Here is a 25374-nt window from a genome sequence, read left to right as displayed (position 1 = left end):
TATTTTATCTACGATAAACAATAAAAAACTGTAACTATTCGTCACTGGAATTCATTTCTATTCTACAATTTTTAGAACTTTGACATTTAAAAATTCTAACTTCTTTCAAACCGCAAAACTGTCAAAGCTTTTGTTGTAATTTATTGCTCACATGTCATCACCATGTCAACGCGAAAGTTAAGGATATTTGATTATATGAAAGTGTGCCAAAAACAGTGCGAAAAAGTAAATCCCATTTAAAATACATTGTTACTTTATGCACACTCTAAATCCTTCACGCACTGCTATCTATAATGACAGTTTTCACAAACTAAAAACTTATACATAATATGAGATAGAGTAGATAAAATAATTTTTTCATTTCGAAAAAAATTTTTTTAGATAACTTGGGCCATTCTAAGCACAAAAGTGCCCGGGTAAAAGTACTCCGAAGTACATTTTGGTTACTCAGTACCCAGTACCCGAGTACATTTTCAATAAGGTACTCGGTACTCGTACTCGTAGCATATGGGCTAAAATACCCAGTACCCGCGTTTATTATATGAGTACATTTTCCGAGTACTTTTTGTAAATTTAAACTTGTCACTGCATGTGGGAGAGCAAATTTATAGTCCATTCTTTCACGGTTTTTGCTCTAAATTTTAAAGAACCGCTTGGATTGACATGAAATTTGGCATACGTATAGCTTACATATCAAAGAAAAATATTGATATTGTGCCGATGTGTGCTTTTGCCCTGGGGGTGACGTTCACCCCCTTTTGGGGGTAAAAAAATATATGTCCAAAACAAGTCCGGAAATGGGTAAACTGACTAATTTTAAGTAACTTTTCTTCTACAGAGCTTTTTCGCCAAGTTAACACTTTTCGAGTTATTTGCGAGTGAATATGTCCATTTTTCAACAAAATAACCACATTTTTAGACAGTTTTTCGCAAATAACTCAAAAAGTAAGTATTTTGTCGAAAAAACGTCCTTAGCAAAAATATAGCCTATAAAAAAATTAAAAAAATGGTGTACGCGTTAGGTCTCTGGATCTCGCAGAACCAGAGTTATAGCCAATGAAATATAGATTCATATTCACCAAATTTCAAATAGAATATTTCGACGTGAAATATCCAAAAAATTAAGCACTTTTTGGGGAAAACCCATTATAACTTTTTTAAAGTGTTTTAAAAAAGATTTATTTTTGTTTTTACAAAAAGTTTCTAGCATTAAATTTAAGTAAGTTACGCTCAAAATAAAGTTGGTCCCATTTGTTTTTGCAAAAAAAAAATCGGGAAGACCACCCCCTAATTAGCAACTTAAATGAAATTAATCATTACCGCGGAGTTCGAGTTTGGCAAGCGAGGCGAGAGGTCGTGTGGCAGGTGTATTGGCGATAAGGTAATTTCGAATTCGAAACCTATCACAATAAAAACACCGGTTTTTTAAAAGACCTATCGTTATCGATAATCGTTAAACTTAAAAAGCGTTCTTGTGCGAAATAAAAATAAACTTCTAAGTGTATAATAATAATATTTATATTAGTGCTGAGGTTAACATTTAATTTAAAATGGCCAGTGGCGGAACAGGAACAATCCGAAAGGAAACCTATAGAAAGAATGAAGAACTATCTGATAGTGGCGACGAAGAATCTAAGAAGAAAAAATATAAAGAAGATAAATTATATTTTGAAAAGAGTAACCTGACGAGACGAACACCGAATAAAAGCAACGACACAAATGAAGAGATGATAAAAATGATGCGGGAAGTTATGTGGAAAAATGATGAAATGATGGCAGAAATAAGAACCATACGGAAAGACCAAAAAGAAACGATGGAATATATTAAGGAGCTGAAAGAAAAAAACGAAAAATTGGAAGAAGGTTTAAAAATGGCAAACAATAGAATAGAACAATTGGAAAAAGATAGACGGAGAAATAATATAGTATTAAAAGGCCTAACACTAGATGCTACCGACGGAAAGCCTGTAAAGGAGTCAGTAGAACACTTCATAGGAAGAAATCTGAAATTAGAGGTCAGACTAAGAGGAGCGGTGAAGATCGGCGACCAAATCTTTGTAGCAGAAATGGAAAACCTAACGGATAAGATGAGTGTACTAAAAAACAAAGGAAAACTGAAAAATCTACAAGGACAAAAGGTGTATATAGAATCAGATTTAACAAGAAAGGAAAGGGAAATACAAGCAAAAATTAGGAAAATGGCAAAAGAAGAAAAAGACAAAGGTAATACTACGAAGATAGGATATATGAAACTAGAGATAAATGGAAAGGAGTGGAAATGGGACCATAATAAAGAGAAACTTATACTAACTCACAGAAATATCGGGGAAGGGACTTCAAAAAACTAAAAGAAAATAATGAGACCGGACCCACAACAATGACAACCAAGGCAATGAATGGGAAAAGCGATAGGGAAAAAGATGATGCAAAGGTAAACAAGGATGAAAATAGGAAAAAGGGGAAAGCTAGATTGCAGAAAAAAGGAGAGATAAAAATGGGAACATGGAATGTGAGAAGCATCAATGGAAAAGAGGAAGAACTGGTAGAAGATATGATAAGACAAAAAATAGAAATACTAGGAATAACAGAAACGAAGATGAAAGGAAAAGGTCTTAAGAAAATACACAAAGGATATTGGTTACTTTGGGTAGGAGCGGATACAAAAGAGAGAGCAAAAGAAGGAGTCGGGATAATAATTGCACCGAATAGACTACAACACGTTATAGAAGAAACATATGTTAACCAGAGAATATTATCGGTGAAAATTAAACTGATGGACGAAGAAATATGGACAATAATAACAGCCTACGGAGTAAATGAAGATGCAAGAAAGGAAGAGAAAGATAAATTTTTCGAGGAGCTCCAAATGCAAATTGATAATGGGGAAGAAAACATAATTGTAATGGGAGATCTAAACGGTAGAGTCGGAAACAACAACAGCGGAATAGAGGAGTGCATGGGAAAAGAAGGAGAAGAAATGCTAAACAGAAATGGTGAAAGAATAATAGAAATATGTATGGAGAATAAACTAGTTATAACAAATACAAAATTTAAACATAAAGAAGTACACAAATACACGAGAGTACAAGACAGCAGAAACGAAAAATCAATCATAGATTACTTTTTGGTAAGCAGCAACAAATGGAAAAGAGTACAGGATACGAAAGTGAAAAGAGGCTCGGAGATTGGCAGTGACCACCATCTAGTAATAATGAGAATGAGAACAACAGAGGAAAAAGAAGAAAAGAGAAGAAAGGTAGTAAATGAAAAAATAAAAAGTTACAAATTAAAAGAGGAAATATATAAGAAGAAATTCCAAGAAAAATTAGATAATACTTTGAAAGGTAGGGCAAAAAATACAAATATAGAAAAAAAATGGGAATATCTAAAAACCAGCATAATCAAAGCAGCTGAGGAAACTTGCGGGAAAGCAAAAATAGCAAACACTAACATGAGGAGAACAGAATGGTGGACGGAAGAAATACGAGAGAAAATAAAGAACAAAAAAGACAAATGGAAAAGATACCTAAGCACAAAACACCCGGAAGATTACGAAGCATATAAAGAAAAAAGGAAAGAGGTTAAAATAGCGGTGAAAGCAGGAAAGGAAAGGTCATGGGAGATATTTGGACAAAAAATGACAAAAAATTATAGGGAAAACCAAAAACTCTTCTACGGCGCATTAAAACAACTCAGACAAAAGAAAGAGCACACGATGCCGAATATAAAAGACAAGAATGGAAACGTACTAACAGAAGAAAAACAAATAATGGAAAGATGGAGAGAACATTTCAAAGAGCTAACTCATGTAGACAAGGACAACATAGGGGAGATACAAGAAAGGAATGAAGAACAACAAGTGGAATCCATAACAAGAGAAGAATTAGAGAAAGCAATAGAAAGAGTAAAACTGGGCAAAGCACCAGGCAAGGATCATATCACCCCGGAAATGATAAAATTCATGGGGACAGAGGGAATGGATAGCATGAAAGAACTAATGAATGATATCATAAATAGAGCAGAATTACCAAAGGACTGGAAGAAAGACATTATATTACCAATACACAAAAAGGGAGACAAGAGAAACTGTAATAATTACCGAGGTATCACCATATCAAGTATCCCTGGGAAGGTATTAGCAAGAATACTAGAGACAAGAATAAAAACACAAATAGAAACAACTATGGAAGACACACAGTGTGGATTCAGGAAGGACAGAAGCACGCAAGACCTAATATTCACATTAAGACAAGTAAGTGAGAAGGTAATCAAGAAAAATAGAGAGATACATATGTGCTTCATTGACCTGGAAAAGGCGTTTGACAGAATCCGAAGAAAGGACGTTTGGAAGACACTAACAGAAAGGGGAGTCGACAGACACATAATAGAAGTAATAAAGGATATGTACAAAAATAATACAAATACAGTAAGAACCAATAACGAGGAATCCAGAGAATTTTCTACAAGTCAAGGCGTCAAACAGGGATGCGTGCTGAGTCCACTGCTATTCTCAGTGGTACTGGATGAAGCGATAAAGAAAGCCAAGAGAAGAATGAGAAAACTAACATTAGGATACTGGCAAATGAAACAGACTCAACTATCGGAGCTACTATTTGCAGACGACATGGTATTGATAGCAGAAAACAGAGAAGACTTACAGAACAATCTTGAAATCCTAGAAGAAGAACTATCAAACATAAATATGAAAATTAATACAGAGAAAACAAAAACAATGATAATTTCAAATACGAGGAAGACACACGCAATAGAATTAGACGGGAAACAACTAGAGCAAGTGGAATATTTTAAATACCTAGGAGTAATAATCGAATCAAATGGTAAACAAGACATGGAAATAAACGAGAGAATGGGACGAACAGGAAGCTTATTTAACACTATGAAAACAACATTTTTTGGGAAAAAAGGGATACCGGAAAAAGTAAAAACGGCAGTCGTTAAATCAGTAGTTAGACCAACAATCATGTATAGCAGCGAGACATGGACATTGACGGGGAGACAAAAATCCAGAGTCAATGCTATGGAAATGAGGTTCCTGAGGAAAATAGCAAACAGAAAAAGGACAGACAAAATACGAAACGAAACAATTAGACAAAACCTAAAACTAGAACCAATCAATGAAAAAATAGTAGAAGGACAACTTAGATGGTTCGGGCACGTGTGTAGAATGTCGAACGAGAGGCTAACAAAACGAGTGTTCGAAACGAGAGTGCAGGGGAAAAACAAAAGAGGGAGACCAAGAGTTATGTGGGTAGATGAAATCAGGAAAGAAGTCGAGAAGAAGGGATTGACATTGGAAAGTGCAAGAAACCTAGCGCAAGATCGGAAAGCATGGAGACTACAATGCCAAACTCAACTCCACCAGCCTTACACCTAAAGGTAGAAGGGCTTAGGACTAAGTAAGTAAGTAATCATTACCGCTCCACAAATTATTTTACTTAGGTTGTGTTTATATGATCTGTAAGTGTCATCGATTCAAAGTGCTTATTTTTGAAAAAAAATTGGTTTCAAATTAAAATTTTTAAAAATTTTAATTTTGAAAAATATGCTTTTTTTCAAAATAACTTAAAAATTGTTAGAGATGCCAAAAATCTCGAAAAACAAAAAAAGTCAGATTTGCTTTTCTGAATATCATGTATTTTTTTGTTTTTCTGTTAGACAAAAATTGATTAAGATTTGGTGTTTCTAAATTTGCATACATTCGTGATCAGTGACTCGTTCAACCCCTTTTAACTACAGCCCTTTCAATAATAAGGAATTTGAACCGATGAAACTTAAAGATCATATAAACAATATATACACGAGTCAAGAAACTTGTGAAGTCGTAACGATTAAGTTCATTTAAGATACTAATTAGGGGGTGATTTTATCGATTTTTTTACCAAAACCAAAAGGGAATAACTTTATTTTGAGCGTAACTTGTTTAATTTTGATGCTAGAAATTTTTTTTATAAAACAAAAATGAAGCTTATTTTAAACACTTTAAATAAGTTGTAATGAGTTTTCCCCGAAATGTTCTTCATTTTTGGTTATTTCACGTTAAAGTATTCCATTTGGAATTTGACGAATATGAACCTATTTTTCATTAGGTAAACTCTGCTTCTACTAGGTGTAGAGACGTGATTAATACACCATTTTTTTAAATTTTTTACAGGCTTTATTTTCGATAAGAATGTTTTTTCGATAAAATACTTACTATTCAAGTTATTTGCGAAAAACCGTCTAAAAGCGTGGTTATTTTGTTGAAAAACTGAACATATTCATTGCCAAATAACTCAAAAAGTATTGACTTAGTGAAAAAACTCTATAGAACAAAAGTTACTTAAAATTAGCCAGTTTATCCATTTCCTGACTTTCTTTGGACGAATATTTTTTCACCCCCAAGAGGGGGTGAAAACCACCCCAAGGGCAAAAGCTCATATCGGCACAATATCACTCTTTTCTTTGACTTGTTAGCTATGTGTATGCCAAATTCCATGTCAATCCAAGCGGTTCTTTAAAATTGAGAGGTTTTGCAATATTTTACCGTTAAAGAACGGACTATAATAGCAACACGCAAAAACGCCGTTTTTAGTGTATCAGTCCATTCGTCAAGTCAAGCAGACGCGAATCACGTGGAGTTTTCATTTTGCTTTTTGTTGTTATCGGTGGCGGATCCATGGGAGGGCGATGGGGGAGATCGGCCCCCTCTCAAACCAAGTTATATATGTATAAAGATTATAAAACATTCAGTTATTCATTTATTTTTCATAGAAATTTAGCCAATCGGCCCCCCTCTTGACGATACTGCTGGATCTGCCACTGGTAATTATTATGACTTATAATCACTCGGTTTCGAAAATTTTAAGTAAAAAAGAAAAGCTCTCTTTTTCAAGGGCTTGGTATAAAAAACTTAACAAGAAACCGAGTTGCGGTACTTAGAGGAATACTGTTTGGTCTTGAAACCTCCCGCTACAACCCTCAATGTTCTGCAAGAAGAATTTGTCTATTATGGGTACTTACTTCCAAGTCTGCTATCTTTCTGCTATCTTTGAGGAATAAATGGAGAAGTCAAAGCTTTAAACACTGAGTTCTGGCAGTGATTTTTTCTAAAAATATGTATGCAGAGCTTGGAGAAAAGATTCTCTGACATACTTAATTTGTCATCGGAAGAGGCCATTATATCCGCAATTGTCCATCCTAAGTTTAAATTGCGTTGGTATAATGTCTTAAAAAATGCAGAATTTTCTATGGACGCTTTGAAAAAGATAATGATTAACGCTGCAGAAAAACTAACTTCTCTTGATTAATGCGAAGAAGTAGATACGGGAGATTCAAATTATACCACCCCAGATGGCTTTTTCGATTTCAATGAACAAGAGTATGCACCTAAACAAGACACACGAAACTATTCTTATCAGTCTCAATTCTCAATCAACTGAAAATGAAACAATCAAAACATCCAAAATAGATTTAGAACTTGTTAAATTTCTAGACGGCAAAAAAAGTTGTTTGAGTTTGTTAAATGAGTTTCCTATAATTAAAAAAGTTTTCTAAGATATAATACGTGCACGTGCGTGCCTTCTTCTACGCCTGTGGAACGCCTGTTCTCTTATGCTACAATAAGTAATAGACCTCGAAGAAATGCTTTAACTGATGAAGACTATAACATTTGTAATAAAAAAAGAAACTAAACAGGAATCGAATCACCGAATGTGAAAACGATGGGTATGATCGGGATTGGAATGAAACGAAATGCTTCGAAACGAAAGGCTTCTGGAAATAAAATGGATGAAATCATAGAAACATTTATTAAAACGGGAAATATACTTTTAACTTTTTTATTTTAACAATATTTAAATTTGCAAAAACTGCTAGTAATACACCGAAACAATAAACTGAAGCTAATAGCTGGAAGTGGTAACCAAATTATTTAACATTAGAATGACCCCATCAGTCTAGTGTTAAACTTAAAAAAATGAAGGTGTAGGGGAGATATGCTTGAGACGGTATAATGGTTGAGATGGTATATCACGCGTTTTTCGTAAACTACATATTTCAAATTTGGTGCCTTATGTGACAGTTTTCAGTTCCTCAAGTTAGCATGTGTCAACATTGTTGAACTTATGCATGTTAGTTTTGTTTTGACAGCAGTAGCCTTTGGAGTGTTTAATAAGTAGGACAATATATTTATTGGCTTTTTTTGTATCACATTATAATTCGCGAGTCTTTGCACCTAAGTTAAGTTTTTCAATTTTGTCCTTATGCCTATCACACCTGTATCGATTTATATCTTAAAAATGTGCTTAAGGGGGGTGGTATAGTATTTTTGATTATTTTTTTCGATTTTTTTTATTGGCTTATTTGATTGTAAATATTTTCAAGAGTATACCATTAAAATTTCAAGTTAATCCGAGCAAAATTGACGGAGATATGGATATATACAAAAATTTTCTTTGTATTATCATTGTATAACTAGACCATATGTAAATAAATAATGGTATTATATTATTGACAAAACTACATTTTTTTAAACGCGTTTTCTGAAAAACATGTTTTTTTGAGGCGGTGTACATCATAACTCAAAAAGTAATGCACCGATCTTTCTGAAATTTTGCACACTTCTTTTTTAGATATTTTACTAGGTAGTGACGTCGAGTTTTTGCTTATTTTAATATTTTTTTTTGTTTATATTACCATTTTTCTCTTTACCGAACACACTTTTTTTTTGTTTTTTTCGATTTTTTCAATTTAAAGTTATACCATGAATTTAAAAATCAATATAATCATAAAAACTCGACGTTACTACCTCAAAAAACTCTTAAACTAAAATAATCTTTTTCGTTTATATGTTTCAAATGATTCTGTCCGAAGATATGGTGTACGCCGCAAATCATTTTCTTTTTTGGATCATCTACTTGAAAATGACGCCACTGCTTCATTTTTTAATATTTTTCTATAAAAATTTAACTGAATAATCTTCAAGTGTTGTTATTTAAGATATCCTTTTACTCATTTAATTTAACCCTACCACTTTCATAGGAGAACGTTTTAAAATTATGCAAAAAAACGTAGAATTAACTATACCCCTTTAAGAAAAATTAGGTTAAAAAACGGTCTGAATTCAATGTTGCCTGAAGTTGTGCTCACTACGGAGAGCAATGGATTGTGTATCCTCGCTCCGACCCTTGCTCCCTGGTTTCGTTATATTCGTGAATTCTCGCATTTAAAATAATGTATTTACTTTACATAGCGATCGATAATATAGTTTCGATCGCTATGTAAAATAAATACATTATTTTAAATGCGAGAATTCACGAATATAAATACCAGGGAGCAAGGGTCGGAGCGAGGATATAATCCATTGCTCTCCGTAGTGAGCACAACTTGAGATGGCATAGTAAGCAAGAGGATTTAGATGGCATAGGTATGCTATCTTACCCTTACGGGTTTTTATACTGCATTAATTTTGTTATATGATTAGAGTTTTTCATTACAGTTAAAAGTCGTTATAAGAGGAATTCGAAACGAGAAAGTCGATTCCGTCGATGTTGAAACAAGTGACGAGGAAGATGCTGCTTGAATTTTTTGTAATGACCTCTTTTCATTATCTCGTGCTCGAGAAACTTGGCTAAGATGCCAAATGTGTGGCAAGTGGTCATATTCCGGTGTGCCGGTGTACCCAAGACTGCAAAAAAATTATTTGTGACTTATGTCGAGATTATTGCCTTTGTTTCAAGGGTATGCCATCTCACCCACATGTATGTGGGTGAGATGGCACATGTAATACTTTAAAATTTGTTTTTCAGAAGAAAACTATAATATGTACCTTGTTAAAAAATGATGTTATATTTAAGTAAATGTTGCTAGCACTGACTTTGATTTTCATTACGTGTCTAACTCTATCGGTTATCGATTACAAAACATTTAAAAAAAAGTATGCTGTCTCAGGCATATCTCCCCTACAGGATGTTGTTTCAGGGCACTATTTACTCCCTGTTCAATCGAGACTAATGTTAGCAAACTCTTTTAAATAGTATATTATTTATATAATAATATTCAGTGATTGTAGTGACATGCAGTGATAACTGCAGTGTTTTTATATTCGCAGCTCCTTGGAACCAAACAAATGACCTAATTTATCACTGTAATATTTTAATTGAAAAGATCGTAATGTAAATCCCAAACTTTTAATTTATTTATCATTAACATAAACAATAATTACTGACCTGTAACGTGTCCCGTGTTCAAATTAGGAATGTGGTCAAATATGCAACGTAGTTAGCGATTGCTTACAAAATACTAAAATTATCTCTAATGTTACATATTGAAGATGTATTTTTTAATTATGTTTATCTTATCTTTGCTAAGATAAACCTACCTATGTACATGATAACCGTTATCTCTGATAATAGTCTAGTACTTGTGTACATGAAGCAGAGGTTAGAAAAGGTTATAAATTCCCATCAGTTTGATTGTTTTCGTACCAATTCTAAAACTACTTTTAAGTAAGTGGAAAATCCTTCATATTTTCTAAATAGGAAAAAAAGACAATTTTTAAATAATATTCTTAAAAAAACTGTTACATTTACTTATGGTTAGTTTTTTTATACATACAATTTTTTGGCACTTTTAGTTGTTTTCCACCACTCCAGAGGGCGTCTTGTAAAAGATGCATTTAGATTAGGAAGACACTTTTCTGCCTTCCTGTAACACTTTATTTATTTCCAAAAGAATTCAGTTCGTGAGACTTAAAACTAATAAATAAACCTCAGAAAAGTACTTAAATTATTTATATTTTTATGGCTTTTATACGCGATTTTATAACGAGTTCGAAAAAACATTTAATTTGGGGATGAATTATCCCCGTCTACCTACTAAAAAAGAGAAGGTTGTTTTAAATTTTTATTGTATGTATTTAGTAGTCGTATTATGAAGTATTAAAACATTTTGTGTACTGCGATTCGTTTAGTAGATTTTGAGAAAAAAAAGTATTTTTACTGTAATTTTATCCAATAACATGATCATATTTATTTTTTCCTGTAACCAACGATTCCTGATACATATTGGGTGCACTCACTGTTCTGTAAAAGCTGTAAATGGTCGGTCAAAGGCTTTTGAAAAAAGTTTTGACTCAAAGCTTTTTTCATAGTTCTGCCCTCTCTTAATATCTCGCTGCTCTTCTACTGGCTTGAGCTGGAGCAATATAATAGTCTAAGAGCTAGTGAACCCACCGACTAACGGTCGTCCTGTAAGGCTAGAAATTTTTCTAGTGATAATTTATAGCACACCAAGGCTAAAAACCATGACCTGGCAGATATCAGCGGTGCACGTGTATTTACCAAGTGAATCGAAAAGTGCAAATTTAGGGGGTAAAATAAACTTTCTCCTGTAAGGTTTAAATTTAAGTATGTGTTTGAGTAAGTCATTTAGAAGAAATGTGTACAATGACAGGCGATGCTGAAGAGCATAAAACCTTGCCAGGCGAGGGGAAAGATGAGGGGTTTTTCCTAACATCATTCTTTTTGCATCGAACACATTTTTTTTTAGGTTTTTTGAATCATTCCAAACAGAAAAGGTCTTTAGTGATTTTTCTCTTAAGTTAATAGTTTTTGTTATATAAGCGATTGAAAATTTTGAAAATTGCGAAATCGGCCATTTTTAACCCTAAATCGGACATTTATCTAAAAATTTCAATGTTGCAAGGTACGTAGATATTATTTAAACATTGATTGATGAAATTCCGAAGAGTTTCTTGCAATAAAATATCGAAAACCCCTTTGTTTTTTTAATTGCTAATCAAGCGGGCGCGACACTAGTATAATAAGTGAGGACGTTTCAGTTTGCATAAATTCATTATCTCGAGAATGGGCAAATTTCAAGAGAAATCCTCAGACAGGTCGATTTTTATTTTTGAACTAGGACTTTTTGGCATATATATAATACTAGTGACGTCATCCATCTGGACGTGATGACGTAATCGATGATTTTTTTAAATAAGAGTAGGGGTTGTGTGATAGCTCATTTGAAAGGTTATTTAATTCTCTATTCAGTAATATAAACATTAACATAATTATTTATACAGGGTGTACAAAAAATTGTTTCTTCTATTTGTCAAATTTAATCAAAGTTAATTTAATAAAAAAAATTTTTTGTACACCCTGTATAAATAATTATGTTAATGTTTATATTAGTGAATAGAGAATTAAATAACCTTTCAAATGAGCTGTCACACAACACCTAGTCTCATTTAAAAAAATCATCGATTACGTCATCACGCTCAGATGGATGACGTCACTAGTATTATATATATGCCAAAAAGTCCTAATTTAAAAATAAAAATCGACCTGTCTGAGGATTTCTCTTGAAATTTGCCCATTCTCGAGATAATGAATTTATGCCAACTCAAACGTCCTCACTTATACCACAGTGTCGCGCCCGCTTGATTAGCAATTAAAAAACAAAGGCGTTTCCGATATTGTATTGCAAAAAACTCTTTGGGATTTCATCAATCAATGTTTAAAGAATATCTATCTTTCTTGGCAACTTTGAAATTTGTAGATAAATGTCCGATTTAGGGTTAAAAATGGTCGATTTCGCAATTTTCAAAATTTTCAATCGCTTATATAACAAAAACTATTAACTTAAGAGAAAAATCACTAAAGACCTTTTCTGTTTGGAATGATTCAAAAAACCTAAAAAAAATTGTTCGATGCAAAAAAAATAATTTTGGGAAAACCCCTAATCTTTCCCCTGGCCTGGCAAGGTCTTATGCTCTTCAGAATCGCCTGTCATTGTACACATTTCTTATAAATGACTTCTCAAACACATACTTAAAGGACATCGCACACATCTTATGGAAAATATAATGTCACTCAAATTCAATAAAATTTATATGAATAGATTCGTTTCAAATTAACGGCCAATTCTTATCATTGCGCCAACTCTTAATTTTCAATAATAAGAGCAGAAATTGATATAAATCAATCTGAAATCAAATGGGTAGGTACATAAGTTAGAGAGAGAAAAAATATTTTAAAATACCCGGATTATCGGTAACTTCATAAATCTTCTCGGGCTATTAAGCATCTTATTTTAATAGTTTCACTAATCCGCTTAGGCCCAGCGGGGTTTAAGCTGTTTGGAATAGCACCCAGAGCAATAGTGATTATAACTGACACGTTTATGAACTCCAAAAATGTGATTTCGATAAACTTTAATTGCAATTTTAGCCGTAATTAATCATAATTAAGAGTTGTCGCAATGATAAGAATTGGCCGTTAATTTAAAACGAATCTATTCGTATAAATTTTATTGAATTTGAGTGACATTATATTTTCCATAAGATGTGTGCGATGTCCTTTAAACCTTACAGGAGAAAGTTTATTTTACTCCTTAAATTTGCACTTTTCGATTCACCTGGTAGATACACGTGCACCGCTGATGCCTGCCAGGTCATGGTTTTTAGCCTTGGTGTGCTATGAATTATCACTAGAAAAATTTCTAGCCTTACAGGACGACCGTTAGTCGGAGGGTTCATTAGCTCTTAGACTATAAGCTTTCGTCGATATTCACCGACCCAAACTCGTTGCTATTTCTTAAATTTTTCTTCCCATACGGTGCATGCAATGCATCACGAGCTTTTAATTTTTTTGCTGAGGAACTGGGTAGGTAATTTAGAATTGTATGTAATCAGATTTTTTTCCGATTTTCAAAACAATACTTTTCGATAAATTTCAATAATATAGAGATCCCGTCATTTGGGAAGGCACTAATTTGCATATTATTGCACCTGTACAGAAGTAAAAATTTTAAGTTTCTTCCTACGCCACGCCTTAGCATTAAATACTTTCAATACTCAGTAGAAAAATTTCCATGTAAGTAACTAATCACTAACTTTAAAGACGGTTCTTAGACAATTTTTGTATGCGCCATAATATGCAAATTTGTGCCTTCCCAAATGACGGGACTCTTAAAACACGTGCTCGCTTAAGAGTTTTAGAACCAAAGTGTCGAGTTGCAGCTGCACAAGTCAGGCGTCGCCTGCGTTGTTGTATACAAACTACAAACGAGTTTTCGAGAAACGAGAAAAAACGTAGTATTTCTATGATACTAAGGAATGTTTTTATGTAAAAAACAAACATCATTTTTTAGAAAGTAAAAGCCGCCTAAGGTGGCTTGGTGTATCTTAAGGCTTGAGATACACCAAGGAGATAGGGCATATCTCTATTGTTCGGCTCGAACCGAACGAGCCGAGAGCGCGCACAAACAAGTAAACGCTCAACTTATTCGAAGTGTTCGTTCTATTCACTGCGTTCCCATGTTCTGCTCATTTTATTTTTAGTGTTTTTCCGACCACGGTAGCAAAGAATCTGGTACGCCCGTCCGTACCCACTGAGCATCAACGAACAAAGAACAAATGCTCGCTTTTGATTTGATCTTTCAACGGTACCACAGTACCGACTACCGACATTCCTCCGAAAATGATCGGCTCGTTCGGTTCGGCAGAATTTTGCTCCCGAACACGTACTGACTAGAGTACTAGAGCAATTTGTTACAGCAAGATCTGCTCGATGGGTTCGTTTGAAGAAAAATGCTCAAGTCATACGCACTTTTACCTCTATTAAGCTTAGTATCTTGTCTGTCTTTATCTTCTTAACCTTTGTTTCCCTTCCATACAGTACGCGTCTAAAGCCCCCCTCTGTAATCAAATATTTTCTGAACAATAAACTTGTCTTTTAATTGTTATCAAATCATTAGACATTAGATCATTGCGATCATTATGATCTACTTTTTATGACGGTTACTGAATTTTAGTGATATTTTACAGCGCATTCAGACGGCAAGCACGATACAAGAATTTATTTCAATCGTAATTTTAATAAAATTGAGACGCCTATTCAGAGACGTAAAGCACGATAATTATACAGCCGGTACATTTTACCTGGGCCCGGCGATGTAAGGGGCCTGGCGTCGACCAGAGACCAAAGACGTAATTTGGTAAAATCGTGCGATTTTTCGAAAATTATAGATATTTTTACCAATCAGAAAACTCGAAAAGCACTTGTAGTATAAATTAATATTTTTCTACGAGCGTGCAAAAATGTCTACTTTCGCGCACGCATTTTAGTTTAGAAAGTTTCACTTTTCCCCACGCGTGTTACTTTTCCGCACGCGGTTTTTACTTTTCCGCACGCGTGTTAATTTAGATATGTTAATATGGCCTTAAAGTAATTATAATACATGCAATAAACTAATATTTAGATATTATTTACTAATTTATTTCAAATATATCTTATTCTGTTCCTGTTTTAATGAAATTAACGCGATTATTTCATTCATAGGAGATTCTGACCAATAGAAAGCTACAGACAGGCAAATTAAGGTGATAATTTTTGATAATCTCCCGTCGTTAAGCATATTACGTCACATGCCCTTCGTTGCTATGAAAAAATAAATTCAGTGACATTAATGACAAATGTTTTAAAAATTATAAAAGTGATGACTTTCAACCGTCAAATACATATTTATAACAACTGTGTGTTTAATTTCACTAATTGGTACTTACATATATAAATTACAATAAAATTTTGGGTTTGAACAGTTTTATTCATGAAATAATCGCAACAAATTGCACTCGAACTCTAAAATTAATATAGAATTTTAGAGCTCTTGTGCAATTACTACTGACAATTCGATGAAATAAAATTATTTTGACATAATATTCGAAAGTCAAATCGGTAGATAATAACAGTCGCAGTCGTTTTGAATCATCGTCATGGAAACCAATATCGTCGTCATGCTAACTAATTATATTGAAAGTTTGGTTTTGACAACCTTGTCAAAGAATTAATTTGTGTATGTATTTTCATATTAATTAAATTAATTGATTAAGATTTGGTAATTTTTTAAAGACTCTTAGAAAAAATATTGTTCCTAACTCTTGCAGAAAGTCTCTTTTCCGCACTCGACTGCTTGCCGAACTCCCGCTTTGCGTCGTTCGGCAAACTGCAGTCGCGTGCGGAAAAGAATGACTTTCTGCACTTGTTAGGAAAATAACTATTTTACTATTATAAATATCATCAAAATTTAATACAATTTATATTTGAAATTAATGTTTCTTATTATAGGCTATTGATTATGTACTATAGAAAGGAACTACAACGTTAACGGGGTTTTATTATTTCATATGGTCAATGAATCTCTATATATGAAAAAACCGTGGAGTGCTACCATTTAAAGGGGTGCGTTTTTGAGAAATGGGTGAATTAGTCCCTGGGCACAGGTTATACTAGGGTGAGTTCTATGCACTTTTGGTACAAACACCAAACACGTCTACATAAAAATTGTTCCTGATTAAATTTACTATCTAAATATAACTTTTTAAAGTCAAAGACACTTTTTTTTACAAAAAGATATTCAAAAGAAAAAGCACAAAGAAACCCAAAAGAAAGAAATTTTGTTTTTTGTCCCATAACTTTTGTCCACGAGGATATAGGTATAGATATTGCTTCACAGAAAAAAAACTTACATATTTTCTCTTTAAAATTATGTTCAGGAGAGGTAATTAGGATTTACAGTTTTCGAAATATGATTTTTCAAAGTTCGCCACTCACAGCAATTTTGGGCAATTTTCCTTGTTATTTCGCAAATATTGTTCTGTAACTTTTTTCTACGTAACTTTAGGTATACGCAATGGTACATGTAAGAGGAATAGAAATCAATTACCTTTAAAATGGTCTACTGTATAATGTTGTACTACTTCTTTTAAAGAGGTTATCTTTTTCAAGACTTTATACTTTTTACATTATATTTTATATTTTTTAACATTATTTTTAAAATTTCCCATTATAACTTTCTTTTTCTATATGGTATATATTATATAATAAAAAAGAAAGCTTATTCTGTTTACTTTAAAATTGTGTATTATAAAAAATTCTAGGGTTATTTTTGAATAACATATCAAATTGTAATAAGTACTTGCAACGATTTTTGATTTGAGGATTATTTTTTAAATTCCTCATTATAACTTTTTTATGTGATTGTGTGTTATGATTGAATCTTATTTTTTATAGGTAATGCTTTGGACCCACTTGACTCGGCCGGGCCAACTTCAAAATATGGATTAATTCCAATATTTACTGTCAAAGCTCCTGCACCACAAGTTTTGCTTGAAAAAATAGCATGTAAATGTACCAAAGGATACACAAAAAACTGCGGTTGTAGGAAGATAAGAATTAGTTGTTCAATATTCTGCAAAGGGTGCATGTGAATGGGTACTAATTGTGGGAACTCTAAGATAACTGAGGTGTCAGAGGAAGATTGTAACAAAAATAAGAAAACTTCTGTTGGAGTGAAAGTAAAAAGAAAGATATAGGTACTCCAACAGAAGTAAGGAAAAAATAAAGAAAAATCTAGGTAATAAAAATGAAGAGAGAGAGTATGGGGTGTGTGTAAAGAAAGGGGTGAAGTGGCTTCTACGTTGAGAAGCCGCAATAGGAAAAATACTACTAAAGTGCAGTTGTACTGAAGAAAGGGGAATTAGAAGGGATAGAAGTAGAAGTGGGAAGAGACAGAGGCAAACTGAATAGAGTTGGCTAGCAAGAGATGCAAGAAAACCACTTGACACTCAAGGATGGATACGGCTCGTTTGCATGCCTGTCGAAGAACAGTAGCTCTATATAGATAGTAATGATGACTAAAAGATGAAATAATAAAATAAGAATAATGTACTGAAACTGAATGAAGATGGATAATTGCTAAAGACGAACAAAATAAATAAAACTAACTAATCATGGGCGCCATGAAAATGATCTTCGATCATTTTCCCAGGTATCTTATACTGCTGTCAAATATTAAATATATCAAACCTGTAATAATGAACATAAAGGAATAATAAAATAATTGATATACAAAATAAATACATATTTATTAAAAATAACTACTAGATTTTTGACAATCTCTGAGTTACACAAAGTGTATATCATGTGACTCTAAAATGACATAAGTTATACAAAAAGTTATCTCTAAGATAACAACAATAATGTTATCTGTTACAAAATTACAGGTATAAGTACCTCTCACTAACATATAGGGTACAAAATTACATAAGTCTTCTACCAAATGGTTATAGTACGCCCGCTACGTACAACTAAAGGAAACTGACAAAGATGAAAATACTACAAAGAAATAGGCCCAAGCCTCACTAAGGGAAAATACAATAATGAATAAATAAAGTTAAATATACAGTTGACTAAAGTAGAAATGAAGTTGAGATAAATACCGACGATGACCTAAATTAACCGAACAAATGGAATAAAGCGAATAACAGTAAAATATTTGGGAAACAAGCTAGTAATATTAAAAAAATAAATTTACCCGAATTACATAAACCAATATCAAAGCAATAATAAAGTATTAAAAACCTAATTTTCTCTAGGCTTATTCCTGTGCACAAGAAGTTACCGTAGATACAAAGTTTGGGAACCAAATAATCTAATATACAAATATGTCAAAAAAAAACCAGAGGTAACCTAAATCTGGAAAAAAAACAGTGTATTTAACAGATAGTCTGAAATATAAAAAAAAAAACAATAGTTACTACAACACCTCACTAAATGTTCCCAAACGAGGTTGCGGTTGCATCCTAGAAAATGATGCACCAGGATGGTGCGACCCCATGACTCCTGTAGGCCCAGGTGCCAAGACGAAAATTGAGCTGGAACGCTCCCATAGCTTGTTCCCAAATCGACATACTCCCATGATGACTTGACTGTGGCTGTAGTGGTTTCTCTAGGTGGTCAAATAAGGTCTATGACTTCATGGTAGGGTTTCTCCCAAATGGCTAAAAAACATTCCCAGTTTTATTTCTCATTTTAAACATGAGCAAAAAGTAAAGGGAAGAAGAAATAATTAAGGAACTTTTTAGAAGCAATAGTATAGAAAAACCGACCATTAAAACTGGAACAAAAACCAATCTCAGGTAACCTTGAACTGTTTTGAGTGTGAATACATGGACAAATGACATTGAAATGATTTATTTGAGGAAATATCTGTAAAAATATATTGAATTTATAAAATATTGGATGTTGAATAATTTAAAACCTACAGAGAAATGGTAATTATTTTCAATATTAATTTGAGGACTTCAAAAATGTTTGGTTATGTAAAACCAAAAACCACATTAATATAAAAGATCGATATAAAGATAATATAAAGATCGAAATCATCTACACCCTTCCCTTAATAGATTGACTAAGAAAGTTTAACAATGGGACTAATATTTTAAATATTCCACAACAAAAAACACATGACAATGGCTAATTAAAAAATTATTACAAAAAAAATAAATCTCACCGAATGATTCCTATTTATACTCCAACAGGAGTTGTCACCCACATGTCTCCTCACTCCAGACAATCCCTGGTGGTAACTTTTTACTTTACGTTAAATTTCTTATGTGATAAAATAAGTTGGAGGAAATCATCCGCCATTCTATATGGTATATCTATTCGACACCACAGCTCACAGTCAAGTAAAGAACGAGAGGCGTTTCTCCGCCAAGGTAAACGTCAAATTCTCTCAGAACCCGAATAATTCTCGATAGGTGGAGTACGTTCCATCACCGAGGTATGACGTCACCTCAGTGGTCCTATACGAGAATTTAAATGAGAGACCGAGGGAAAATAATAATAATAATTATTAAAGAGCTACTTTCGTAACGTGACCGTTACAATCTCCTTCTACTTGGGAAAAAAAATTTTATCCATAAAATTTTTTTTTCTAAACTTCAAAATAATAACAACTAACTTTGCAATACATAGTCTAACAATCCACGTTGATTCGCAAGATTACCAATAAGCATAAACTAATTATCAAGGAAAAATAAATAAATATATGACTCAAACTCATGCTAAAATGTTACTATGTTACTCTCTGCTACCAAATATTAACACATTATTGCTTAAAAGTCAAACAAAACTAAATATTGCACTAAAGTTCATAATAATACTAAGTGTCGAATTGGGCACCAAACCAAAATTGAACTATCCATGGACATCAGATTTATAAAGGATATATCCAAGGACGGAACAACCAGGAAAAGGTGTGAGCCAATTCGAACCATATCACAAGTAAATATATCAAAGTGAATAAAAAAAACAGTAACTAAAATAAGTAAAGAATTGAACACTTAATCCAAAATTGAACTAACAATGGACACCAGATTCATAATAGTATATCCAGAGAAGAACAATCAGGAAGATTTATGGAACAACTCTCACTAATGCCAAATAATACCAATAATAAACATACCAAAGGAATCCAAAACTCAATAACCAAAATAGATGTGGAATCGGACACTTAATCCAAAGTCGAACTATCAGTGGACACCAGATTCATAAAAGGCATATCCAAAGAAGAACGACCAGGCAAATTTATGGACCAATTCACACCAATACTAAACCACATAAACAGATCAGGTCTACGTACACCCACATCCGGTAATACGAACCTATCCAACCGAATACACAAAATAAATGAAGAATCGGACACTTATCCAGAATCGGACTATCAATGGACACCAGATTTATATAAGAGTATATCCAAAGAAGAACGATCAGGCAAATTTATGGACCAATTCTTACTAATACTAAATAAACTAAATTATTGGATCCAATGGTAACTAATACTGAACAAAATAAATAAATTAGGTCTACATACACCCTCATCCGGTAATATGAACCTATCCAAACTAAGTAATCAAAATAAGTCAGAATAAAAAATTACTAACAGATTAAGTAACAGAGATGTAACCAAACTAAATCAAAGGTATGATAAATACCTACAGTGTATTGACTAAAATATTATAGAAACTACATAAACTTAATTCGTGCTGGTATTCGCGAACTATAGCATGTTGCTACAACAGATGTATGAGAATAACCAGACTCAGATAAGGTACTAATATAAGAATAAGTAAGAAAGAAAACAGAATGAATGGTGAACTTACAAGGTCTATGGCACTATGATAAATAATAGGAAGAAAAAAAAATATGATAAGTGATAGGGAAAAAAATTGACGAGAACGAGCACAATTTTAAATAAAACTGCAAATTCATGCGTTCTCACATACATGGAATTATTCAGGAAATATTCCAGAATCTGAATAGCAACTAATGCCTAAGGAAAGAAGTGGGAATATACTCTGATGAACAACTCATTTGTCTAAACACTCCAAATACTGACTTAACAACCTACTGCGTATAGGGATAGTCAACAACAAACATACTATGAAGTACGAGATAAAATATAAACTAAATACTTCCCTATCAAATTGTAAATATGTAACTGGAATAATTGGACTAATTAGACAAGAATAGTTAGGACATGCTGCAGGCATTTCCTGACCAGAAATATTATGATAGATAAACATCTGTCTACTCTGCAATGAAAGACATAGATTGCGAAATCGGATAGCAATGGCGCCTTGCTGAACTTCGAACCCACGTATTCACCAACTTTGAGCATCAACAGACTAAGTAGTTTCTAAGAAGAAATATGAAAGACTCAAGAATTCATACATACTTACATCAAAATTCCAAACTAATTCCAGAATCATACTGTATAGGAAATAAGGGTCTGAATTATTATAAAGTATTTAAGATATTGGAGACAAATGTCAATAGAGTAACCTAATAACAAATTAAACCACAACATCTTTCCAATATGGCAAATTCAATAACAAGATTTAAATATATAAAAAAAAAAAAAAAAAAAAAAAACATGGTTCGGATGATTACAGATGGTCATCCAAACCATGCGAATTCAACGTATCATGTATAGAAGCTAATGTTGTGGACCGATATTGCTTTGTGGTGTGTGCCTGTCTTACCAAACAACCCAAATATCAAAAATAACAAATATAAAATATAATCTAAAGTTTGTAAGACAAAGATACATATGGAGAAAATATTAGCGACACACCAACAAATCAAAAATGCCAGTAAAATATATAAAAATCAAATCAATAAATTAAATAAAATACCTAAATACTGAAAATAATTTCTAGTTAGGTGTAAAATATAACCATACTAGAAAAAAAATGTATGCATATAGTCACCGATTAATTGTACGTGCAAACATACTACCATTGGTAGAAGGAATCAAAATTTATACTAATAGAACACACTGTCAGTTATGTATACTCAGTTTAAATACACAAATAAGTTTCTAATAAAAATATAAAATCCAAACTAAAATATGAGCTGTACCACTAAAACTAAAAATGAGGTATCGAAAATAAACTAATCGAAAACAAAGAAAAGCAGTATAAGTCTACCTGTTTAGTATTAATAAAATTTAAGACAAAAATAAATCAGAAGTAACATGTATACAAAGATATCAAAAAGGTAATAATACAGAAAATTCGAATAAAAGAAAAATGAACTAAAAGAACTACTGTCTTAGAACCATAAACGGTTGGCCCCACGTTGGGCGCCAGTGTAACAAAAATAAGAAAACTTCTGTTGGAGTGAAAGTAAAAAGAAAGATATAGGTACTCCAACAGAAGTAAGGAAAAAATAAAGAAAAATCTAGGTAATAAAAATGAAGAGAGAGAGTATGGGGTGTGTGTAAAGAAAGGGGTGAAGTGGCTTCTACGTTGAGAAGCCGCAATAGGAAAAATACTACTAAAGTGCAGTTGTACTGAAGAAAGGGGAATTAGAAGGGATAGAAGTAGAAGTGGGAAGAGACAGAGGCAAACTGAATAGAGTTGGCTAGCAAGAGATGCAAGAAAACCACTTGACACTCAAGGATGGATACGGCTCGTTTGCATGCCTGTCGAAGAACAGTAGCTCTATATAGATAGTAATGATGACTAAAAGATGAAATAATAAAATAAGAATAATGTACTGAAACTGAATGAAGATGGATAATTGCTAAAGACGAACAAAATAAATAAAACTAACTAATCATGGGCGCCATGAAAATGATCTTCGATCATTTTCCCAGGTATCTTATACTGCTGTCAAATATTAAATATATCAAACCTGTAATAATGAACATAAAGGAATAATAAAATAATTGATATACAAAATAAATACATATTTATTAAAAATAACTACTAGATTTTTGACAATCTCTGAGTTACACAAAGTGTATATCATGTGACTCTAAAATGACATAAGTTATACAAAAAGTTATCTCTAAGATAACAACAATAATGTTATCTGTTACAAAATTACAGGTATAAGTACCTCTCACTAACATATAGGGTACAAAATTACATAAGTCTTCTACCAAATGGTTATAGTACGCCCGCTACGTACAACTAAAGGAAACTGACAAAGATGAAAATACTACAAAGAAATAGGCCCAAGCCTCACTAAGGGAAAATACAATAATGAATAAATAAAGTTAAATATACAGTTGACTAAAGTAGAAATGAAGTTGAGATAAATACCGACGATGACCTAAATTAACCGAACAAATGGAATAAAGCGAGTAACAGTAAAATATTTGGGAAACAAGCTAGTAATATTAAAAAATAAATTTACCCGAATTACATAAACCAATATCAAAGCAATAATAAAGTATTAAAAACCTAATTTTCTCTAGGCTTATTCCTGTGCACAAGAAGTTACCGTAGATACAAAGTTTGGGAACCAAATAATCTAATATACAAATATGTCAAAAAAAAACCAGAGGTAACCTAAATCTGGAAAAAAAACAGTGTATTTAACAGATAGTCTGAAATATAAAAAAAAACCAATAGTTACTACAACACCTCACTAAATGTTCCCAAACGAGGTTGCGGTTGCATCCTAGAAAATGATGCACCAGGATGGTGCGACCCCATGACTCCTGTAGGCCCAGGTGCCAAGACGAAAATTGAGCTGGAACGCTCCCATAGCTTGTTCCCAAATCGACATACTCCCATGATGACTTGACTGTGGCTGTAGTGGTTTCTCTAGGTGGTCAAATAAGGTCTATGACTTCATGGTAGGGTTTCTTCCAAATGGCTAAAAAACATTCCCAGTTTTATTTCTCATTTTAAACATGAGCAAAAAGTAAAGGGAAGAAGAAATAATTAAGGAACTTTTTAGAAGCAATAGTATAGAAAAACCGACCATTAAAACTGGAACAAAAACCAATCTCAGGTAACCTTGAACTGTTTTGAGTGTGAATACATGGACAAATGACATTGAAATGATTTATTTGAGGAAATATCTGTAAAAATATATTGAATTTATAAAATATTGGATGTTGAATAATTTAAAACCTACAGAGAAATGGTAATTATTTTCAATATTAATTTGAGGACTTCAAAAATGTTTGGTTATGTAAAACCAAAAACCACATTAATATAAAAGATCGATATAAAGATAATATAAAGATCGAAATCATCTACACCCTTCCCTTAATAGATTGACTAAGAAAGTTTAACAATGGGACTAATATTTTAAATATTCCACAACAAAAAACACATGACAATGGCTAATTAAAAAATTATTACAAAAAAAATAAATCTCACCGAATGATTCCTATTTATACTCCAACAGGAGTTGTCACCCACATGTCTCCTCACTCCAGACAATCCCTGGTGGTAACTTTTTACTTTACGTTAAATTTCTTATGTGATAAAATAAGTTGGAGGAAATCATCCGCCATTCTATATGGTATATCTATTCGACACCACAGCTCACAGTCAAGTAAAGAACGAGAGGCGTTTCTCCGCCAAGGTAAACGTCAAATTCTCTCAGAACCCGAATAATTCTCGATAGGTGGAGTACGTTCCATCACCGAGGTATGACGTCACCTCAGTGGTCCTATACGAGAATTTAAATGAGAGACCGAGGGAAAATAATAATAATAATTATTAAAGAGCTACTTTCGTAACGTGACCGTTACAAGATATTGAAGCTAATGCTAACGAAGAGATGGACTTTGATTTTAAAAAAATTTTAAATGTCAACGTTTAAATAATTTTAACTAAAGTGATGTTTTTTAAGACTAATGTTTATGTAACTTTTGTAAAAGAAATAATTTTAATTAATACAGGTAAAAAATATCAAAGAATCACTCGGTTTCCATTATGTATTTAAATAGAAATTATACACAATTTTAAAGAACAGAAAGTAAGCCCTCTTTGTTGCGCAATATATAGATAGTATATTGTATATTCATGTACAAGAAAAGAAAAGTTATAATGAGAAATTTCAAAAATAATCCTAAAAAATGTAAAAAAATAATATTTTTTTATATTAGCTATTGTATAATATATAACATATTATATAATAATTTTATTTTATTTTTATATTATAATATAAAAAAATCGTTAAAATTATAAAACCTTGAAAAACCATAATCTCTTTAAAA

At 32.5% G+C, this 25374-nt stretch overlaps 1 protein-coding gene and 1 long non-coding RNA gene across 3 annotated transcripts in view; both read right to left on the bottom strand.

Moving 5' to 3' along the window:
• LOC114336918 (protein PF3D7_1417600-like) overlaps window positions 1-10289 on the bottom strand; it is a 173954-nt gene extending 163665 nt beyond the window's left edge. The window contains exon 1 of the mRNA XM_050641954.1: window positions 10227-10289. The gene's annotated coding sequence lies outside the window, so the exon portion shown is untranslated. The remainder of the gene's footprint in view (window positions 1-10226) is intronic.
• A 7618-nt stretch (window positions 10290-17907) lies between these two features.
• On the bottom strand, window positions 17908-24980 carry LOC126879059 (uncharacterized). 2 transcript variants are annotated; one of them, XR_007695956.1, is made up of 2 exons: window positions 24530-24980; window positions 17908-18841 (listed from the first exon to the last, which is right to left on the bottom strand). It is a non-coding gene; the product is annotated as an uncharacterized LOC126879059 (long non-coding RNA). The 2 variants fall into 2 exon arrangements; XR_007695955.1 differs by lacking the exon at window positions 24530-24980 and adding an exon at window positions 19354-22071.
• Window positions 24981-25374: the final 394 nt, after the last annotated feature.

Source organism: Diabrotica virgifera, chromosome 1, assembly GCF_917563875.1.
Source record: "Diabrotica virgifera virgifera chromosome 1, PGI_DIABVI_V3a".
Lineage (NCBI taxonomy): Eukaryota > Metazoa > Arthropoda > Insecta > Coleoptera > Chrysomelidae > Diabrotica > Diabrotica virgifera.
Note: the sequence above shows the minus strand (reverse complement) of the source record. Positions and strands in the feature narration are given on the sequence as shown.